Here is a 23888-nt window from a genome sequence, read left to right as displayed (position 1 = left end):
AATGCAACTTTTCATCGTACCTTTGTCTTTCAGGGCAAAAGAGTTATAGAATGGCTTCTCTCTCTCCCACACCCACTCCACAGTAGATTACTTTGATGTTTTTCTCTTTTGGTGCATCCAACTAGCCAACAGTAGGGAGGGGGAACATGTATTTCTTAAATGTCACCATGTTTTTCATTTGTCTCTTTCCTTCTCTATCTTCTCTAATCTGGCTGACTACAGTCCCATATATTTGATGTAGTCTAGCTGAAACACAGTTGTCTAACATCACATGATGGAAGGACAAAGGCTTGGTTAGGTTTGGATTGAATATCGTCACTAAAGTTCATTTGAAGGTATGTGAGTGCTAACCAAACATCTTAGAAATGTAACATTGGACTGGAAATCTATTGAGAATGGGCTCATGTTTTGTATTGTACTTTACTGTTCTTGTCAGATTGAGAGTACAGTGCTACAAAAATATTCTCTCTTGTGATATTTTGGAAATTCTACTGCTGGTGCCAAATCTCAAAGTTAAGAGGGATACAAATATTTATTTTATGCCATTTCAGACAGAGTTGTTGTGACTTATAATATCTGAATATATATTTATGCCAGACAGTAATAACAGACAAGATGGAATAGTCTGTGGGTTCAAGTTACCACATTCCAGGGCACTGTGTGGATGATGGGTATACTTCATGATGGCCTTTGCCCCCTCTCATCCTTTGGTCTGGTCCTTCAGTCCCATTCCTTCAGTTTCTGGTCCAGTGTTTCTCCATTTTGGGCCACATTCTTGAATTCTTAAATATCTTTATATTCTGTATTATATAACTTTTCTTCAGTCAGCTTTTAGCTCATTACCTATTTATTTATGTAACCCATTCATTAACCATATGCAAGCTTCAATTTACCCAGCTTATGCATTTTTTTTTACTGTTTATGCAGTTTTTCTGTCATGTTGTTTTGTGTCACCCTGTTCCTCGATCTTCCCAGAAAAAGGCTTCTGGTAATTACCAGTTTGTGGTTCTGCCTCAAAACTTCCAGCACTTTTGTATTTGTCTGTCAGTAATAATGCCAATTGAAGTAGACCAGCAATTCTATGTAAAAGAAGAATTCTAAGTTATCTTATCTATACTCATTCATTATGCATAATTACAAATCATTAAATATAGCTATCAAAGCTTTTAATCTTCTCATTTAGCAATTGTTCAGATTTATATTTTAGTACCATATTCAGCATGTTATCCTATTCTACCCCTTAATCTATTAATGGGTAGGGAGTTGGAAAGCATTTATGAATCTTTAATGGCAACATTTCTTATTGTCTTTAAATATGGTGTGGGTAGGTGTGCTAATGCAACAGCGTCCCCTCTGGTCAGACAGAGTGTTGCACAGAGTCCGCTCGGTCTGGCAGGGTGGTCAGTCAGCTCCTCTGGACTGAGTCCCCATGGTAGTGCCATTCTGGGCTATGAAGGATGTTAGCTGAAGTCCTGTTGGGCATACAGATTTCCCCTTATACTTGGTGGGGTTAGCTTGCTCCTGGTTTTCAGAGATCCTTTGGTTCTTAACTCTCTGAGGAGTCTGTAGGGGAATGTAGGTCTACCCGCTCCACTGGCTTCCCGCTCAGGGTGCTTGAACCAGACAGATGGAATCAAGTTTCAACTCCTCCTGCGTGACCTGAACTCCCTCCTATTTCCCTTAGTTGTGTAGGATTATCCAGCCTGTACACTCAGTTGTCTCTTCTCTGGCGTGTTGTCTGTGGGCGGCTTCTTACCAACTTGCTGGCAGGACTTTTCTTCTCCAGACTGCTTGCTCTTCTGGCAGCCACCCCACAACTCTGCTTCTACACTTTTTTATTCTCTGTGAAGCTGCCAATCAGTCCTGGCTAGTGGTCGCTGCATTACCTCTTTTGTTGCCAGGCCAGCATGGGGTATATTACACCCTACGAAAATGGGTTTTTGATGGGCTTTTTTCATTCAAACCCAGTTTTATTTGTGAATCATTACAACAATTATTCATGAGAAATTTTCCTGTTGCATTTTCAGGGGTGTCTCAATTTTAAGGCCTTTATATTTTAATGGTACCCTAACATTCCAAAAATGTTTAATAAGGAAAACTAATTTCTTAACTGCCATTTCTTTTCTCAAAGACAGCTTGTTATTTGATAGATGCTACATCCCCATGTACAGATCGTGTACATGCAAAGTGGGTAGTTTTTGCTTGTCGAACATAACATCCGCTGAAAGCTTACAGCCCACACAAGGCCAGGAGGGTCTGATTGACATCTCTTGTATTCTGATTTGGAGAATTTATCCTTTCAATGGCTAAGTAATTATTGATACTAGTGGATACATCCAAGAGTACTGAACTGCAGTGAATTATGTCTGGTAGTTTTATGATCTGTAGCCTCTGTCAATGAGAAACTGAGCACATATTACACCGCTCAGATTCATTTATTCAAGGACTTTAAGTAGGAGTTAAAATGGAGTTCCAAAGAAATAGACAAGGGTTTTGTTCACAAAGTCATCAAGACCTGAAAGCTTATGATCTTTATCAGCACATTATTTGCATTTCTTATCCTACAATATCTCTGACAGGGAGAGGGGCAAAGAGAGAGAGAGAGAGTGAAGGAGAAAAAAAATATAGAGCCATTTGGCAGAGGTTATAAAGTAAATCCTGAAGTATATTTATGGTTATAATTTTGTACCGATCACTTGGTGCTCTAGCACCATGCTACTGATTACAGCATAAATCACACTTTAATTTTAACCTTTGCAGTTCATCAATAGATTCAATATAAAAAATAATTCAACAGACACTGTTGGTTTACAGGTAAGTGGAACAAGAATGAAAGAGACTTAGTAATGTATTAGTTGCCTTGTCAACTGAGGCAGAAAGATTCATGTCTTCTTACCTATGTTTCTATCACATGCTCAAAGCTATAAATAAAGCCAACAGCTAATCAGACACCGAAAAGATAGATAGTGTCATTGAAAATTCAGTTATTTGTACTATGTAGGCTTTTAAAATGTAGTCTTTGAAAAGGAATCCATTGGGAGAAATAAAGAAGAATTTGTATTTTGCCATTTTGTCTCCATACTCACCATATATTAAAAGGACTCTCATTCAATCATGCAATATCATTTGCTCCAATCTTGGTTTATTAGTTCTGCAAGAGAGTAGCCATTTATGCAATTCTGTAAAGGATGTGAAATAATTTTTAGAAAACAAATAGCTTGTTTGGCTAGGCCAAATCCTGGTTTCATCGTAGTAAATGGGAATTTTTCCACTCACTGCAGTGGGATCAGGATTTGGCTCATTGTGTGTGTCAGTTGACAGTAATTGTGACCATTTCAAAATCTGACTGTCCGTTATTAGAGCTATTGCATTTCGGGTTTCAGAAGATTTTTTTTCCCTTGAACTAATCTGAGCTCCCAGGAAGTGTAGAATGCAGAAGGTAGATACTTCACTTGGGGGAAGAAAGAGAAAGGCCTTTCCAGAAAATGGTTATCACTGAACCTCTTTATAATTTTAATAACACTCTGACATATAACTTTCAAAAATATTATAGAGCCTTCGGAAACATAGAAATGATGAGAAACTGACATTGCAGTGCACCTGGCTACTCTGCTATATGTGTCTGCTTAATTTACTTGCAGATGTTACAGAGTCTCAAGATAGCAATGTGCATTAAAATATGTATATTATCATCACATGGTGTTTCTGAGTATAAGGTTACATCATGCTACAAGTGCCTTTTATTACCAAATTTCCACACATACATTTCTCTGTGCATACAAAGAAAACAATACAAAAATACTCACTGACATCTACATCATGCTTTTTAAACTTTCACAAGATTGGGGCTAAGTTTTGTTTCAGAACCAATCTTTAGTGCAAAACAGCATGAATCCCCAAAAGGCAAAATTCCATGAAAAAGGCTGTATTTTTGCTGATGTCTAAAGACCTGATCCAAAACCAGAGAAGTCAGTGAAAGCCTTTCCACTAATTTTAGTAGGCTTTGGATCAGCCCCTAAGAAAGGATGTTAGGAAGAAAGTTCCCCTATGGGCAGATTATTCCATAATTGCTCACCTTTCATATTGAAGTATTTGATACAGGTCCCTGTCACAGACTGGATACTGGATTAGATGGATCACTGCTCTGGTATGCGTTCCCTTTGAAACAGAGCTCTAGCATTAAGAGCATTAGGAAGCTCTTAGAGGGGAGCCATTGTGTTCTGTAAGGTACTTATTATTCATTTAAAAAAGCATGTATGAGTGAGAATTCACCTGATTTACCCTATAAGAGCTATTGAATTTCTTGGGTAAATAGTAGGCTTTACAATAGTTAAACATATATTTAACTAATAGACTGAAACAGCTCTATGAAAAGCCAATCTTGTCTTCTGGGAAGCCTTTTAAAAATGAATACATATTTATAGTACATTATAAAAACTAAGTGTAGATATTGACTCAGAAGAGTGGAACGATTCCTTTGAATCCATCCCACTCTCTCAGGGAGACATTACATGCAATTTAGAACCTTTCATGATTTTTTTTGCTTTATTCAAAACAAAACAAACAAAAAATAACAAAAACAGAAATGCCCCCTCCCACACACACACAAAACAAAAGAAACTTAAAACAAAACCTGTCTATAAGTAACTTCCTGGAATTTTAACAAAAAGCACAGAAGACAAAGTAAAATTTGAGTTCTCATGAAGGGCCAGCAGTTTGTGTTTTGGAGTGTGCAATTTTACAGTAGCAAGAAGAGGACACTGTTTCATCCTGAGCTCTGAATTTTCTGGAATACATTGGCTTGTGTCACAATACGGGATGGTTTAAACTCAGTTGTTCATCATTCTTTCACCATAAAGATGTTGTCTGACAGGTGCTGTGGGATAATGCCAGTGAATAACACTATATACATTTGAACAGTAAGGTATTGTACAGTGCTATAGATTATTAATATATTATTAAAATAATAACACGAATAGAAAGAGGAGGTAGAAGTAAAACTGTTTTGTTTTTTGTTTTTTGTTTTTTTCATTTCTACGTAAACTGTCTCTTATTAAATGATCTCCATTCTCTTGCAAGGCAGTTAATTTAAAAAATAGAAAATATGCAGCAGTAACAGATGGAATGATATTGTAAATCCCTTATTGGACACTGACCATTGACACCGTGGTGTACCCAAGACTCCCACTGACTTCTGTAGGGGCTTTTGGGTCTGACCCTGCAGCCTATATAGTTATAGATTACTTTAATTAATTACTCAGCCCAAGGGGAAGGTTTACACCTACTTTAATCTGTGAGAGTTCAGTTCCAAGACTCACTACAGTAGAGACGTTATTAATAAAAGGGGAACCCCATGGAGCACAACAAGGACAACACAGTGCTCTTTTTGTAATATTTACTTTTATTAGTCAACCGAACAACAGTACAGACTTTGCAGTCTGGTAAAGGAGAGAGATAACACCACGGGTCACCTAGCATTTGCACTATTCACACCATCCCTTGCAGAGAAACCCAAAGTATCTGTCATCATCTTCCTCATTGTCATCTTCATCATTACTATAATCACCAGTGGGTGTCATCCTGGCATTTCCCAAGGCACACAGACCAGCATACAGCTTCTATAATGTGTTACACTGAAACCCCTTTTCCTAATGCATATTCAGTAGGGGTTTCAACCCCTTTTCCTTATCTGAATTCTCACCTTAATAATGTTGGGGTCCTCTTATCCCCTACGTTATTAGGGTTTTATGTCAAGCTTATTAGCATATACATCAGTTAGTTACCATGGCATTCTTGTGGTCGGACATCTGCTGATGTTCCAAACTTCAAATAACTAAAATTGGTATAAAATGGCCTCTTGTGGTTAATTGTAAGCAGCTTAGCAACACTGATTTATAACATTATTCTATTTTGTGACCTTTTGTGATATAAGATCATTTATCATTTAGTGTCCTGTTCTAGGCTACAATTCAGACCAATCAGAGGTTGCATCACCACTTGTTTTATAACCCTGAGTGCCCCAAAAAGCTTCTGCTACTTGTGGCTCCCTGTCTGGGACATACACATAGCCAGCATGCACTTTGTGTGCTGTATGCTGGATAGCTCTGATTCAACCACTTTGAATCCAGCAGCCTGCCAGCATTTATCACAGACACACTTTTGTCTTTACCAGACTTGGTTAATGTTAGCAGGTGACCTCAACCCACCCCACTCTTGAACTTCCCCAGACCTGAGTGCTCTGACATATCCAATCATCTCCTGCAACATTCAGAGGAATAATAAGATCTGTTCACTCCTTTAAGGAGACAAAAAAAACCCTAGCTTGACACATTAACTGGAGCGGACATTCACTTTACAAACACAGTGCTGTTGGTTTAGATCAACAGTAAAACAAGTTTATTAACAAAAGAAGATAAGATGTTAAGTGAGTTCAAGTATAAATATAGAAATGGTTACAAGCAAATAAAAGTGAAAACACACATCTAAAATTCTGAAACTTTAATTTAGCAAAATTGGTTCAAGGATTTGTTCAAGATAGCTCTTCTCACCCAGTTTTCCAGCAAGATGGTGGCTGACCCCCTCCTCAGTCAGAATCTCTTCCAGAGGCCCAAAGGTGCTAGTTCCCTTGTCGTATCAGGTGAAACAGAGAACTTGGGGTTTTCTGCCCCTTTTTTATAGTGCAGTGAACCTTTGAAATGGATTCTTCTGAAGGTTACCCGTCAAAGTAAAGTTTATTCAAGCAGTGAGGAAGGCGACATGGAGTCTGGTGGCGAAGAAGGGTCCATGCTCTTCCCCACCCTTGAACCCTCTCACACTCTTGTTTGCTAAAATGCAAATTGCTTGGCTTCCTCCATTCTTGATGGTTCTGTTTAGTATTTATATGCAAATTGAGGTAAACACACAGTCCTTTGTTTAGGATAGACCTGTTTAACAACTTTTGCCTAAGCAGGGCTGTCTGGTTTTGAACAAGGGTACATCGTAAAGGGGAATTCATAACTTTACATATAATATTGCTACATACATTTCACCATGTTATTATTGACCAGTGAGTTATTAGTTTTCAGATGATACCTCACAAGGCATATTTTGTAGAAAGATTATTACAATAGTGTGTAGGGCAGGAGTAGGTAACCTATGGCACGTGTGCCGAAGGTGGCACGTGAGCTGATTTTCAGTGGCACTCACACTGCCCAGGTCGTGGTCACCAGTCCGGGGGGCTCTGCATTTTGATTTAATTTTAAATGAAGCTTCTTAAACATTTTAAAAACCTTATTTACTTTACATACAACAATAGTTTAGTTATATATTATAGACTTATTGAAAGAGACCTTGTAAAAACATTAAAATGTATTACTGGCATGCGAGACCTTAAATCAGAGTGAATAAATGAAGACTCAGCACATCACTTCTGAAAGGTTGCCGACCCCTGGTGTAGGGTGTGAAAACAGGATGCTTTGAGTCACAGTTAGTTACTTATGTCAAGTGTTTAGGCCTTGGGCCTAGTTAGTTTGTCTAAACTATTGTCTTTACAGGCTTGAGATCTGTCAGCTTTTGCATTACTACCTCAATTCATACCTATACCTTATTTACCATATGTCCATATAGCTATAGCAACAGAGCTGGCTACAAGCCACTGACTTCTGGGGTGCAGGACCAGGTCATGGATGAGAAGTGAAGAATAGCACTTGGACACCTGGAGAATGCTGTCATCACTTTCAAGGAGCAGACAAGTCTAATCAAAATGGAAGAATAAGACCTTGATTTAGAAAGATACTTAGGCATGTGCTTAACTTTAAGCACACATTGAAGCAAAAGAAACAATATTAGGGACTGCAAAAGAAAAAAATGGGACTGCTCCTGTGAATGAGAGGATCAAAATTTTACCCTAATATTGTTTCTTTTGTAGAAAAGGAAAAGACTCTAGAGAATAAGATAATGTGCCCAATCCTGCAAGTGCACTATACAGAGCCTCCTATATATGTCAATAAAGGTCCTATGTGCTCAGGGAGGCAGTGTGGTCTGTGGGACAAACACAGGAGCTGGACAAAGGAGACCTGAGTTTCATTTCCAGCGATGCCGTGTGACATCTTTCTGTGCCCCTGTTTCCCCTCCCATCCTTTCTTTGTCTTGTTGATTGAGACCAGTGGTTCTCAAACTTTCCAGACTGCTGTACCCCTTTCAGGTGTCTGAAGCCCAAACTCCATCACCTGGGGCTGAAACATGTACCTTAACTTTGTGGGGATCCTTGTGGTGTGGGGCCCCAGGCAATTGCTCTGCTTGCCATCCCCTAACACCAGATGTGACTTGTGACCCCCTCAAATCCATTCCATGACTCCCCTGGGGCTCACAACTCACAGGTTGAGAAACACTGATCTAGATGAGTTGATGTACCTCCTGGAAGACCTCTGCATACCCCCAAGGGTACCCGTAGCCCTGGTTGAGAACCACTGTAAACTCTTTATGACAAGGACTGTCTCTCCCTATCTGCATGTACAGTGCCTAGCTAAATGGGGCTCTGACCTCGATTGGGCCCTCTCTGTGCAATCACAATCAATTATTATTAATTTGCAGGTTGGGCTAATTATTTCCAAAGGAAGAAACCTCTAAAACAAAAAGTTGTTTTAAAAAGCGAATTCTGTATCCTCTGGGCATGGAAAGTGTAAGTAAACATTTGAGAAGTCTAACAAAAGCAACATGCCTCTCTACCCCCGCAGAACTAGGATGGCTGTGTCAGTCGCATTGCTGATTTAAAAAAAAAAAACCTGCATTAAAAGAGGGGGGAAACGCTGATTCTTCTGTATTGACTCAAGTCTACACATCAGCTGTGCCAACCACTTCAGATTGTTTAGTATAAAGGAGATTACCAATTTTTACAGTTCTTTCTTTTACATCAGTAGCTCAAGTCACTTCTGCTCCAAATGACTACACCATAAATACAGCTGTGATAGATATAGTCAATGCATCATTTGCTCATGTCCTACAGCATTTGCAGGTTCTGCTGCAAATTGTTTATATGGTAATTTCAGGCCTCCAGCTCTAAAGGAGAGTGTAGATCTTGTCATACTATGAAAAGAAGTACACAAAAGTTGCTGAACTCTCAAGAAAAAATGTAGTTTATATTTATATTTCCTTTCTCCCATTATTTCTCCACTACTTGTAATTGTGCTGGGTTTTTTTAATTATTTCCCTGTAGCCTCTGAACCATCATTATTATCCAGAACTCTAGTCTCTTTGTTTCATCTTGAGACTAGCTAAATGGAATATCACATTATCTTTTTACCCAACACTGTGCCAATGTTTATCCAGCTCTTTCATAAAGGATGGCTTTATTTATCCCTCCCTCAAAATTAGATGGCTCATCATCAGCATTCAGTAGGAGAAATCTTCCACATCCCTGATGTTGCAACAGAAACCCACAAACAGCTCAGATGAGTAGCTTCCCAAGTAGTATCATTCCTTAGTTGGCTATCTTTAGCTAGGGTAAGTGATACACTGCTTTCTTTCCCAGGGTCTGAGGCTATGACCTGCAACATAGCGCCCCCACCCCCACCACATTCAGGGAATGAAATGTATTTTCCACATCTCCTGTGGCAGCATGAAACACTGGTTTCAAGCCATTAAGTCAGCATGTGGGGAGAGGGGGTTATGAGTTGAGTCCATATTGTATATTTATTTCTTTACATTTATTTTATTTTGATTTAGGGTAATTAAAAAGCAGCTGCACAGTCTCCAAAGACCTTACCAAATACTTAAAATAACAAAAGCAAAATACAGTACAAATGGGCCCTCTTGTGAAACCTGAAACCTGACAAATCTGGGCTATTCGGACCACAGGTGGGAGAGCATCCAAAAGTGCTGGGGGCCTGGAGCCCTTCTGGAGAATGCCCTATCAGCCACTCCCTCTTGATAGGTGAAATCCTGTCATCCTAAGGCATGTAAAGGACAGACTGAAGTCAGTGGGAATAGTGTCTGAATAAGGGGGGCAGGAGATAGCCCTTTATTAAGCATAAGGTTATTTGTCATTACTCATTACCCACTTTTGTTGCTGATTGCTGTTGATGCAACTATTTGCATAAGTGATGTGAAGTGTTAAAAAGCTTTAAAAATATGAATTATAATTTCACATTCCACATCATCTGTCAATACATTAACTTGTAAAATATTACATCACTTTTGGATGGGGTGCCATTAATTTAAGGGATTTTTATCTTGTCTTCATTTATTGAGCAACAAACAACAGGATGTACTTGGGGAGGGAAGGGGATAGCAAGAGTAGTTTGCTGCCTCCTGAGTGACAGGAAAGTACTTCACTCCTTGAAAAGAAACACTTCAGCAGTTTCGGCAATGTTTAAGCCCTTAACAGACCCAAATAAGTCCCAAGCTGCATCTGTAGCATGTGCCTCTTTGCAAAGAGCTTCTAAATAACTGCCAGTTGCAACAGTTTTCATGAGTGCACATTGAGAAGTACCCTCAACAGTGCAATGTTTGTACAATTCTATAGTGGTCCCGCAGCGATATGCCACCAGCAGCCACTACTGTATTGTGTTTGTGTTCTGCTGCATATTACTGGCCCACGCAGAAAAGTATTATGTTGGTCTCTTTAGTCTTTCACTGTTTTAAAAAATATGCCTATTTTTGAACTTAAATTACAGACATTTGGGTTCAACTGCTGCCCTGTACTAGGGTTAAATAAGAATACATAATAACTACCCACAGTAACCTCTTTCTTATATTCTACTTTCTAGGTCTTTAGCCCCTAGAAACCTAGACCACACTGTTAAGTCACAGCAGCACATTTTCAGTCATCTATTACTGTGAAAATTTAATCTCCTCACCTTACAAAAGCACCAATCTCATGGAAGACATATTTACTTACACAAATAGTCTCATTGTTCGCAAAGGGAGAAGTATTTGGCCCTAAATTTGAGACATCACTTTTTAGCATTACTTTGAATTAAATCACAAAAGAAGTACTTCACCCCACCAGTTCCCCAACTGATAAAGTAACATTTCAGCAATGCTTTGCCAGCTTTATCTTGCTTCAGAGCTCATATTCAAAAGCAGAACCATAGAAATACTAGGATGCTTCTGGTTAAAAATAAAAGTCTGTTGTGTTACAAAAGAATTCCTAGCAATCCTTACAGCATGGACTTCCATTATAGCAGGGAATCTTATAGAATCCATTATGTGGTGGTATAAGTTCCTACACCATCTCTTCCTTTCCTTCCATCTCCCAGCTTCAGTTCTCTCCCCCAAGTTCCATTTTCAGTACCAGTCTCTGCCACTAAGACAAAATACTGTTGTTGTTCTAGATGGTAGAGCTTGTAAAAAAGAATGGAGTATTTCTGCCCAAAGGGCAGCTGTCCTTTATAAAATATAAAATGTTGCCAGGTGATCCTAGCAGCATTATTAATCAGTTCCTAGATATATATTTTTTTCTTTCTCATCTTTGGAAGAGAAAAATACAGGAAGAGAGAGAAAAAATTAGGCATGGGAACATCAGACTGTGGGCTTAATCCTGGTCCTCTTGCTTATGCAAGTAGCCCCATTGTCTTCAGTGTGATTAATCACACTGTTAAACAAGAGAATACTAATTGAAATTTATTAAATATTTCACATAGAATCATAGAATTCAAGAACAGAAGGGACCATTATGATCAGAGCAACACTCAGTTGCGGAAACTAGAGAACCCGAACCACCAAAAAAGAAAATCAACCTTCTGCTGGTGGCATCTGACTCAGATAGTGAAAATGAACATGCGTCGGTCCACTCTGCTTTGGATCACTTTCCAGAAGAACCCATCATCAGCACGCACACATGTACTCTGGAATGGTGGTTGAAGCATGAAAGGATATATGAATCTTTAGCTCAACTGGCACGTTAATATCTTGCAATGCCAGCTAAGACAGTGTCATGCGATGCCTGTTCTCACTTTCAGGTGACATTGTACACATGAAGCAGGCAGCATTATCTCCTGCAAATTGTAACTAAACTTGTTTGTCTGAGTGATTGGCTGAAGTAGGACTGAGTGGACTTGCAGGCTCTAAAGTTTTAAATTGTTTTATATTTGAATGCAATTATTTTTTCTACATAATTCCACATTGGTAAGTTTAACTTTCATGATAAAGCAGCAAAGAGTCCCGTGGTACCTTATAGACTAACAGACGTATTGGAGCGTGAGCTTTTGTGGGTGAATACCCACTTCGTCGGATGCATGTAGTGGAAATTTCCAGAGGCAGGTATACATATGCAAGAATCAGGCTAGAGATAACAAGGTTAGTTAAATCTCTAGCCTGATTCTTGCTTGCATATTTATACCTGCCTCTGGAAATTTCCACTACATGCATCCAACGAAGTGGGTATACACCCACGAAAGCTCATGCTCCAATATGTCTGTTAGTCTATAAGGTACCACAGGGCTCTTTGCTGCTTTTACAGATCCAGACTAACATGGCTACCCCTCTGATACTTGATTTCATGATAAAATACTACAGTACTTGTATTAGGTGAATTGAAAAATACTATTTCTTTCGTTTTTTACAGTGTAAATAGTTGTAATAAAAAATAAATATAAAGTGAGCACTGTACACTTTGTATTCTGTGTTGTAATTGGAATCAATATATTTGAAAATGTAGAAAACATCCACAAATATTTAAATAAATGGTATTCTATTATTGTTTAACAGCGCAATGAATCTAGATTAATTTTTTCATCACGTGATTAATCACGATTAATTTTTTTAATCTCTTGACAGCCCTAGTATATTTCTTATACATATTTTATATGCATACTATAAACATAATGAAAAGTTAGCCATTGGGATGCTTAAAAGTTGGCAAGCTGAATTCTCTGCCTTTGTGGTAATTTCTTCAATGGAAATATGGAATTACTTATGGACAGAGATCCTATAACAGGGCTGAGATAATAACTCTCTGTTGTAAACCAGAGGACTTCATTTGGTGTTTATACATTTGAAATGACAGGTTCCTGAAAATACAAATCCAGTTTCTGTCTAATTTACATCTTGTCATTTCATAGAATTCAGTAGTGCTACATAGTGTGTTACATTGAGGACTCGTTTGGCCCACAGATTCTTGATAGGCAATTCCTTCCCCTGGTTTCCTAACTAAGGGCCTCATCCTGTTCCTGCTGAAGACAGCAAAGGCCCTACATGAGTAGAAGTTTTGAATCCTGGTTCTTTCTAAATTGTCTGAATCTTTCCAGTGTAAAGATTATAATTCATAGGCAGAGACCTAAACATAAATTAAAGTACCTAAATGTAGTTACCCATATTTGAAAATTTTCCCCTTAACCTCTCCAGGCCAAATCCTGCTCACCTTACTAACGTGAGTCGTCCTACTGGAGTCAATGACACTATGGTACTACTGTGAATAACAAACAGAATTTTGACTTTTGTGTCTTAAGGCTTGGCTGGCTACACTTTAAAATTAATTTGGATGAAGTTAGGGTGTGAATTTAAACTTTGAATAAGAGTGTCCAATCATGCAGGTATTCAAGAATAGTTATTCCACAACTATTCCAAAATTACTGCATATGTAGACAAGACCTTAGTTTTTTCCGTCTGTAAAATGGAAAACATAGAAATTCCATTACTACACCAGACTAGTCTCCCATCAAGTCTCGTGCAGCGTTGAGCACAGGAAGGTGCTTCAAGGGAGGGTGCAAAATGGGTATAATGGTACCTACCTATTTTAAAAGGGTGGTTCAGCTCATAATGACTGCAAATAATATCTGTAGAGTGATAAGCAGAAGAAAGAAACTATAGAAAGAGAAATAGTTTTGCTTTGGATTAACTCTTCTTTTCCCCTCCATTAGAAATGCAGAGGGGTGGGGGGAGAATATAAAAACAAATAAATAAATGATTCTGTTCTCCAGCATTACGCATTTAATGAATTGTGTGTTCAGCTCCATCTTATCTGTGACTTTTACCAATATCACCAGTAAATCTTTATTCTTTATATGTGATTTCTTGGAGTATAATGAATTCCAAAGTGCAGTTGACAGTTAATAACATAGAGACTCCACCATGAGATGAATACAAACCAGTAATTCAATCAAGGGGTCCTGTTGACATCATTAACGCAAAAACTATTAATAATAAAATGAGTACTGGATTGAGTTGTTAATTTCTTTCCTACATCTAGCACTTGTCATGATGAGGAGTATAAGTGATTCCTTCATAGCAGCCCCTAGAACTCAGCCGCCATATAGCCGTCAGCTAGAAGAATAAAAGGGGTAACTTTTGACTGTGAAGGAAAAGAAGGAATATTTCTTTTATTCATTTCAGTCAAAAAAATTTCAAAGGGACTCTTCCCTTCCCATAGAAAAGCCCAAGGATGTGCTAAGGGACACAAAATCTCCATGAAAATCCTGTCATGGAGTTTTTTGCTGGTCATTCCACTCAGGAGAGTTCCAATCCCCAAATAGCCTCATAGCTCCTCTTCATTCCCTGTTTCCCCCTCGCTGATGCTGCCCAAGGAACCCCAGAAAAGAGGATTCTCACTGTGGAAGCCGGGGAATCACCATGAGGGTAGCCCCGCCTCCACCCTGTGGAGTGCTGCTTATTGTCTGCATCTAGCTCATTCAGTTCCCAAGCCCCATTCCTAATCAGTGTAATACGATCCCAGACGATTGGGAAAAAAAAGCAAATATAGTGCCCATATTTTAAAAAGGGAAGAAGGAGAATCTGGGGACCTACAGACCGGTCAGCCTCACCTCAGTCCCCAGAAAAATCATGGAGCAGGTCCTCAAGGAATCCATTTTGAAGGACTTGGAGGAGAGAAAGGTGATCAGGAACAACCAATATGGATTCACCAAGGGCAAGTCATGCCTGACCAATCTGATTGCCATCTATGATGAGATAACTGGCTCTGTGGATATATACCTGGACTTTAGCAAACCTTTTGATACGGTCTCCCACAGTATTCTTGCCATTAAGTTAAAGAAGTATGGGATGGATGAATGAACTATAAGGTGGATAGAAAGCTGGCTAGATTGTCATGTTCAACAGATGGTGATCAACAACTTGGTGTCTAGTTGGCAGCCAGTATCAAGTGGAGTGCACCAGGGGTTGGTCCTGAGGCTATGTTTGTTCAACATCTTCATTAATGAGCTGGATGATGAGATGGATTGCTCCCTCAGCAAGTTCGCAGATGTCACTAAGCAGGGGGAAGAGGTAGATACACTGGAGCATAGGGATAGGGTCCAGAGTCACCAAGACAAATTGGAGGATTGTGCCAAAAGAAATCTGATGAGATTCAACAAGAACAAGTGCAGAGTCCTGCACTTAGGACAGAAGAATCCCATGCACTGCTACAGGCTGGGGACTGACTGGCTAAGCAGCAGTTCTGTAGAAAAGGACCTGGGGATTACAGTGGACAAGAAAGTGGATATGAGTCAACAGTGTGCCTTTGTTGCCAAGAAGACTAATGGCATATTGGACTGCATTAGTAGGAGCATTGCCAGCAAATTGAGGGAAGTGATTATTCCCCTCTATTCGGCACTGGTGAGGCCACATCTGGAGTATTGCATCCAAATTTGGCTACAGAAATGAAGTGAACAAATTGGAGAGAGTCCAGTGGCAGGCAACGAAAATGATTAGGGAGCTGGGGCATATGACTTATGAGGAGAAGCTGAGGGAACTGGGCTTATTTAGTCTGCAGATGAGAAGAGTGAGGGCAAATTTGATAGCAGCCTTCAACTACCTGAAGCAGGGTTCCAAAGAGAGTGGAGCTCTGCTGTTCTCAGTGGTGGCAGATGACAGAACAAGGAGCAATGGTCTCAAGTTGCAGTGGGGGAGGTTTAGGTTGGATATTAGGAAAAACTACTTCACTAGGAGGGTGGTGAAGCACTGGAATGGGTTACCTAGGGAGGTGGTGGAATCCCCATCCTTAGAGGTTTTTAAGGCCTGGCTTGACAAAGCCCTTACTGGGATGATTTAGTTGGGGTTGGCCCTGCTTTGAGCAGGGGGTTGGACTTGATGACCTCCTGAGGTCTCTTCCAACCCTAATCTTTCATGATTCTATGAAATAACAGAAAATTGAAGTCAATAGGGTACAGATCAGTTTTGCTGAACAGTCAGTGTAGGAGTTGCTGCAAATATGGGGCAGGAAAAGGAGAAACTACAAAAGGATCAAAAGAGATTGAAATATTGGACTATGCCCAGTGGCTTGTGTTTCAAAGAGACTACATGCAATGTATTATTCTCAATGGAAGAGAAGAATACCAAGCTGAAATAAAATACAGGGGAGAGCTGGATAGAAAGTAGCAATGCAGAACAGAATTGGGGAGAGAAAGCAGGTAACAAATTAAGTACTAGTGAAATGGAATGCTGTTAGGGGGAAGAAGCCGATGCTCTTTCAGGCTATAGCTCTCATAAGGGAAGCAAAGCAAGCATTTTATTTCCCTCAGCCTTAGTGCAACTGAAAGTTGGACTATTGTGCTTGTTTGGCAAGGCCACATTGTATAAATGATATTGATAAATGAGAGGTGTCCAAACAAGAGTTACCTGACATTCAGTGGCACCTGAACACTTTGCTAGCATGGAACGCTAGTGCTTTCTTCTTTGAAACATTTCACGCTGTCCATAACCATTTGGATACACTGGTCTAATGTCTTCACAATCTTTGGCTTAGGCTGCATTGTATTTGTATGGTTTGTTTGTGGTTTGGTTTGGTTTGATTTAGGGAACATTTCTTTTTGTAGGTTGGCTAGTCATGGGCCTCATACCCTATTGTACTAGGTGCTATACAAACACAAAATAAAACACTTCTCCCTGCTCCGAAGAGTTTACAGTCTAAGGGTAGATCTACACCACAAATTAGGGTGTAATAGCATGAATAGACATACCTACACTTGCTTGAATTTAGGTAGTACAGGGTTTCTGGTGAGCTTGTACAGGGGCAGCTGGCCCACGCTGCAGTGTAAGCCGCCATGCCTTTTGCCATGTTGTTAGCCAGGCTGGCTGGATTAAAGCTAGTACAGTTATGTCTACCCACACTACAATTACACCTTAATTTGTGATGTAGATGTACCCTAATCCCTTAAATTGACTTCAATTGGCATTAGTTCAAGCCCTTGTTGCTTCTAGTCATCCTTTTCTCTTCTATATGTTGTCTTTTAGGGGAAGGTACCGGATGCCTGATCTCAAACTGGCATAAATCAGGAGTAACCCCATTCAAATCAATGTAAGTGAGAGCAGATTCAAACCCACTGTCTTCATTTTTATCCTTGGTTTTCTATCTAAATAATAGCAGCTCATTTTACTCTTAGAAGCTCTGTTTTCTTTTATGAATAAAAATAAATAGAATAAAGACATCTACATTATCTCTGTTGGAGAAAAAGGTTTCTTGACTAATCTTTATTTTTATTCAGAAGGCATTTGCTTCATAAAATTAGCTGACATTTAAAACTCAATCAAGAGTTCCATCTACAACTCTTGTTAGCAAAAGCAAGCACAACCAGTATACAGTAGTTAAATCATAAAACAATTAGGAATAATAGCTCCTTTAGGTAATAATATTGCTAAATAATGTGTGACTTGCTTTTATTGTGTCAGATGTTTCTGACTGACTTCAGATCACATTTTAAGACAAAGGAAACATTTGCAGCCCTAATCTTGCATGAAAAAAATAGAGATTATTTAAAGGTACAAAGAACAAACCACTCAAAGCCTGTGGATGTGCTATTAACCTTGTTATTCATTTGCCTGAAGGTGATTATTAAGCTTATCTGGAGAGAAATGTGTCTGATAGGAAAGCACTGGAACCATATAAGAAACTAGAATGAAGAATGAAATTCAGAATGAGAACACTGCCTCATGATCCCACACTGAGTATGTGTGGAGCCAGAAACTGTTCAAGTGATGCTATGGTAATACAAATAATAAATAGCAATCAGTGAGCACCAGAAGAGAAACAGCACCAGAGAAAGGAAAATGTACCTGAATTAGGATTCTGATGTGATGGAAATTTCCCTGATCAAACACTGTAGTATCTGGCGCTTTATATTGCTTTCCTTGAAATCCTCTCCAATATGCAACAGACATTGAGCATCCAGCGTTCCTCAGTGACTGTCAAAATATTAACTAAAAAGAAAAGATGTATACAATAGTACTATTTTTTTGGATGGGTGGATTGGGAAGAGAGAACTGAGATAAGGTAACAAAACTATAATCTGAGTGATTTCTATATTTTAACATTCACATTTTGAAATATTACTGTGAGAGCTAAGGAGCATATTTGTCTCAGGCTGCTTGGAAATTTTCCATCTACACTTTTTTTTTTTTGGATGGATGGATGGAAGGTTGGGTTTTCTACAAAATATTTTTTTTATGACAAGTGTCTGCATTTTGCAGAAAAGTGTCTACATTTTATCAGAAAACAAAGAATATTTTGGTTTGGTGGCAATTTTTTCGGTTTTTGATGAAAAGTCAAAATTTTCTTGGGGGAGGGAGAAGCCATTTTCTGATTAGCTCTGTTTTTTTCACTTATTGGCTTTTCTCTCCCTTTTTTAACTCTGTAAGTGCCATCTCATTTTTTTTTAGAGCTGGTGAGTGAGAGTTTGAAAACAAAACAAAAAAAAACAACCTAGCAAGCGAGCTTAGGAGAACAAGCTTATTCACTTACAGCTTTAGATCTATTACTAACACTTAAAAACATGATTACATAAAGGGAATCGTGAGTTAGTTGATTCAGTCCCTCATTCTATTTGGTAGACTGGTAGCATGTAAGCATTTAAATGTGTTGAATGACATCCTAATGAGAGATGTGAAGGACTCCTACAGTTCTTATTTGCATCTTTCTAAGGAACAGAGGGGAAATGTCTACTTTTGAAAATGTTTTGCAACAAATTGCATGACAGTTTTAAAAGAATTGACTGTCACTACCACAATTCACAGTGATGTCTCTCTTTGAAGACCCCTTTTATTTAGTTTTTTGATTTGTCACATCACATTTTGTACATGCCATAATAGTTGAAAGAGGCATTGCATTGATGAGGTGCTATGCTCCTGAAGTTGGACTTTTGTGTATCTAATGTATCCAACAGATGATGAGGAGCCCCATCATAGGCTTTCATTGCTTGTTACCTTGAAAGAACAGACCGGTGTTGCCTGTAACCAAATCCTATGGACAGTATGAAACATTTCAAAGTATGATTTTAACAACTTCTTTCATATTTTATTCTAAAAGAAAATGCAGAACTTTAAAGGTGCATTATACACCCAGGTTTTATCACGGAGTGTATCATCTGTAAGAAAATCTCTTCGAAAATGAAATCCCCTGAGGAATAAGAGAGAAAAAAACAAAACAAAAAAACAACATTTTTTTTGCATAAATAGACTCTTTATGAAATATCAGCTAATTCTAGATGATTTAATATCTGGCACGATATTGATTCAGGCCTGCATATGGGTCAGAAACAACTTCAAGGTCATTGATGAACAATCTCCGCTTGTCAGTGGACAGTAGGCAGGCTTCCATTCTCATCTTGGTAGGCCTCTCTATATCCTTTGACACTGTTGACTGTGAGATACTGCTGTTCTGTCTCAGAGAGGTGGCAGAGGTCCAAGGGAATCCACTAAAATGGAGGGATGCCTACAAGAGTAATGATGTTAAATTGCACCTCTGTCACTCTTCCGTGAAGTCACACAAGGATCAATATTCTCTCTGGTCCTACTCACCAGTTAAATGCCACCAGTTGGTGAGAAGATCAGAAGACTTTAATTGTGGTAAATCAGAGATATGGGTAATCTAGACAGAACTTTCTTTGAGCTCAGTAAGGTTCCCAGGAGCTACAATGGATTACTAGAAAAAATAGTTTGCAAAAGAATAGAGAGATCATACAATAAACCCCTTTCTCAGCCTTTTCTGCTTCCCCGTGCAGTGATTTGAATAGCTGATGTTACTTTGGCTGGGAATTTTTCAGGTCTGAGTCTGAGGCACGTATTAGGAAACATGCATCTACTCAAAATGCATGTATGGATTCAGTATGGACCTTAAGAACAAAACATAGATCTTAATCTCACAACAAGTCAAAGTCCATGTCAGAATGTGTGCATGGCCCCAGACAGACATTTGAAAAACATTGGACATGCATTGTTCAATTTATGTTAAAGTTTTTTGAGAAATTCTGCCTTGGCAAAGCATCCATTATGCCAATGTTCATTCAGTTAAAGTTTTTGTTGAAGTGAGGTTTTAATGGAGTATTAGATTACCTTAATTATTGTTACAATAAGAACAGACATACTGGGTCAGACCAATCATCCATTTAGACAACTCTTCTGTCTTCTGACAGTGGCCAATGCCAGATGTTTCAGAGGGAATGAACAGAACAGGCAATCATTGAGTGATCCATCCCTTGTCGTCCACTCCCATCTTCAGGCAGTTAGAGGCTAGGGATATCTAGAGCATCTCCATAATTAAATGATGGACCAAATATTGCGCACAAATCTTATATAATTACTATGACTGTAGGATATGATAAGTAGGATGGCACGGTATCAGGAACAAGATAGTGTGATGGGATTAAGTGATCTCTAAGTATCTGAAAGAAAGGTAGACAAAAAAGTACAGAAGGTAACATTAGAGAAGACCACGAATCCAGTATATTATGATGGTGATTGTAACAAAAAAATCTAGGGAACTGTTGGAATCGTTCATAGTGCATATTATCAAGAAACAAATCTCATAGAGTTTGAGCACTGCTGTTACTTTTTTCAGAAGAAAGGTGACAAAGGGAGACATAAAGAACCATAGACTTATCAGCCTCCTGTCTAAAGCATGGAATGTCTTGCTTTCACCAAAGTAAATGGTGCTATGCAGTGATGGTGTTCAGTCAACCAAAAGAACAGGCAGACTTTCAATCAGGTTCTCCAATGTAGATCACTTTTATGTGATCAGTGAAATACTGTTTTCAAAAGTTTGAAAGAAACATATCTTCTTAGTATGCCCTGGAAATAGCTTTTCTGCTTAAACTGTGCAGTATGACTCCAGTTTCTCTGTGAAAGTAAATACTACTAGTCCCGAGAGGAAGCGATTCAAGTAACTTTTATTCTGGGTTCCTTTTGATGTGTAAAGTGGGTACATTTAAAAATCTTGTTGTAGTCATTCAATCACAAATTGTTTTCTTGTAGAAAGTACAATTATTGAATTTCCCCTCTCCAACAGCATGTTTGACATGATCTCCATTTCTGCTATTTTTTCTGTGACCAATAAGTGCTGAGCATTTTTCCTTGGTTAGCTATGCAGATACAGCCATTCTGCATATGCACCTTTCAATTGTAGTATGGCTGGGTTACTAGGGCAAACACTTATGTGCAGTAGGGAGCAGCTGTGTTTGTTCATCGTTCCACATTCAAGATGAGGAGAGTAATTGTATTATACAATATGCTATAGTATATAATATGCCTAATACATAGCACATTTCAAATGATACATATTTATTCAAAGTCTTTAGGAAACATTAAAATGGGCATCTATCTATCTATAGATATAGATATAGATGTGTGTGTGCGTGTGTGTGTGTGTGTGGTTTTTAAAATTGTGTACCCCTGTATTACATTGCAAAGATCTGGTATTGTGGTGAAATTATAGGAGATTTTTTTTTTCAGATGCTGGATTTGAAGTAGGACCTAGAGTGCTCTAAAAATGTAAAACCTGAATTTTATGGTTGGTGGCAGCTATATCAAACTATATGGTTAACTTATCTCTGCTATATACACGTACACACACACACACCCCTATGTGAAACATATGCAAATATGTAACAAAACTGCTAAATTCATTTATGCATCATTGAGACCTTAAAACTTTCAGTCAAAATGATCAAAAAAGTGGACCCCCTTCTTCAAACATTTTACAGTACTATTGTTTTTTTGTTTTTGTTTTTTTTTTGTTTTGCTCCCTTTTCATATCCGAAAGAAAGTCCTACAACACCACCATTAGTAAGGGGATGAAGTGTGACTTATTGAGATCTTCCAGTTTTGCAAAACTATCTTTTAAGCAGTAAGTAGATACTTCTGTTTCTTAGAAGAACAACTGTAGATTTAGAGCCAAATGTTCAAGGGAGCTTCAATCTAGGATCTAAAATAGTGGATGCATTTTTGTGTGCTCAAGTTTTTTAGTTTTGGTTTTGGTTTGGGGGGCGGTGGTTATGCAGTTTTGTTATGGTCAAATATCAGCACATACAAACATTTTGATTTGTGCTAGCAAAGTTAAAGGCAGGATTCTGATACCTTTGCTCATGCTGAATAGCACCTTGGTTCTTGAAAAGTCCCAATCTAGACAATAGGGATATTTGTGGAGTAAGTGTACCAGTATGTTTACCTCAGGAAACGGGGTATGTAATTGGTGGGTCCATGAACACTGGTGATACATGTGCAAACTCTTCCCTTCTCTGGTTTTCAGTGGTTGGGAACAGCTCAAGCTCTCCCTGGTTTTCTCTGACCTTGTCTTGTCTGCAGTACAGGGGTCAGCAGTGACTGCTTTCACTTGGAAGGTTTGGGGTGAGGAAGGAGGGATTGTTTCTGCTCACTGCTGGCTTGTAGTCATTTTTAGCTTTGCCCAATCAGTTGTTTAGGCATGGGCCCACTGTTGCATGGTGAGAAGGTATACCTCCATGTTTTGCCCAGCAAAGGGCTCTCCTCCTTCTCCAAACTTTCCTGAAAAAGTGTGGGACCCAGGCTTTCTGCCAAGGTCCCTGAGCAGTCCTGGAGATATAGAGGGGGCATTGCCCTCATACCATCCTTAGACTTTTAGAACCCAGGGCCATTGGTGCCAGGTAGTAGTCATTGGTTAATAGTTTACTAACATTGTAGCCCCTATATTTAACCATACTCTGGATGCATGTTTCAATGTTTCCATGTCCACATCAATCTCTTCTTAACTAATTTACACCGTTGATCGCTCTGATTTGCAGAAATAGACTTCCAAATCGGATGTTGCATAGCATTACTCAAAGTCTGAAGTTTGAAATTCATGCTGTGTTGGTTAGATATATTAGGCAATGCCAAAGGGAACAAAAACAATGTTGAATTGTTCACAAGCCAACCGCATGTGAATTTGGAAGTTGGAATTCAAAATACTTACTCTGAAATATTTGTCAGCTATTACATTTATAGAGTATAAAGAACAAAGCCGAAAAATTTGTAATTGATTGGAATAACTGAGAATTTCACAAACTGCGAATAGAAAAAAAATTACTCATATATTCTTTCCTCACCTTTTCTGTCATCATACAGAAGAAGAGGAAAAAGAAGATGGCATTCCTACAAGTCAACCCCCTTCAGAATGAGGACCCCAAAAATGGATTAGAGTTTCTCAAAGATAATTTCAACAATATTGTACCATAACTTCTGATGCAGCTGGAAAGATATTGCTCCTTTGAAATCTTCTGGAAAATGGCAGTTTCAAATAAATTTCTAATTACCTAAAATGTCAACAACAATATAAAAGCTGCAGAGTAAAAATTATGCAGGCAGAATTCTGGCAGCAAATTTGGAGCTATCCAGCTTATTGTACTGAATGCAGCATGCATGATTACCTGCCTTGTGGGCAGGTGACAAGTATGTGCATTTGGTGAAAGCAGCTCGTGGCCCTCAGAGACCAAGTAAAGACTCTTGATGCCAGAGTGGCTGAATTGGAGGAGCTAAGGGAGACAGAGAGGTTCATAGATGAGACTTTCTGGAACACAGTAGAGTTGTCCCAGCCCCAGCTTGACAGCCTCTGAGCTGTTGAGGAGGATGAAAGTCTTGGGAAGGAGAACATCAAACTAGAGCAAAGGGGAATGATGGCACAGTTAGGATCCTCCTTCCAGATGATGCATGGTATCCTCTTGCACTGAAGATACCCCTCTGTGGAAGGGAAC

At 38.9% G+C, this 23888-nt stretch overlaps 1 long non-coding RNA gene across 1 annotated transcript in view; it reads left to right on the top strand.

Annotated features, from left to right (window-relative positions):
• The window catches only part of LOC123377381, a 31293-nt gene extending 7912 nt beyond the window's left edge, over positions 1-23381 (top strand). The window contains exons 2-3 of the long non-coding RNA XR_006582191.1: positions 17146-17209; positions 23263-23381. This is a non-coding gene — a long non-coding RNA (uncharacterized LOC123377381). The remainder of the gene's footprint in view (positions 1-17145; positions 17210-23262) is intronic.
• Positions 23382-23888: the final 507 nt, after the last annotated feature.

This window comes from Mauremys mutica, chromosome 9, assembly GCF_020497125.1.
Source record: "Mauremys mutica isolate MM-2020 ecotype Southern chromosome 9, ASM2049712v1, whole genome shotgun sequence".
Lineage (NCBI taxonomy): Eukaryota > Metazoa > Chordata > Testudines > Geoemydidae > Mauremys > Mauremys mutica.
Note: the sequence above shows the minus strand (reverse complement) of the source record. Positions and strands in the feature narration are given on the sequence as shown.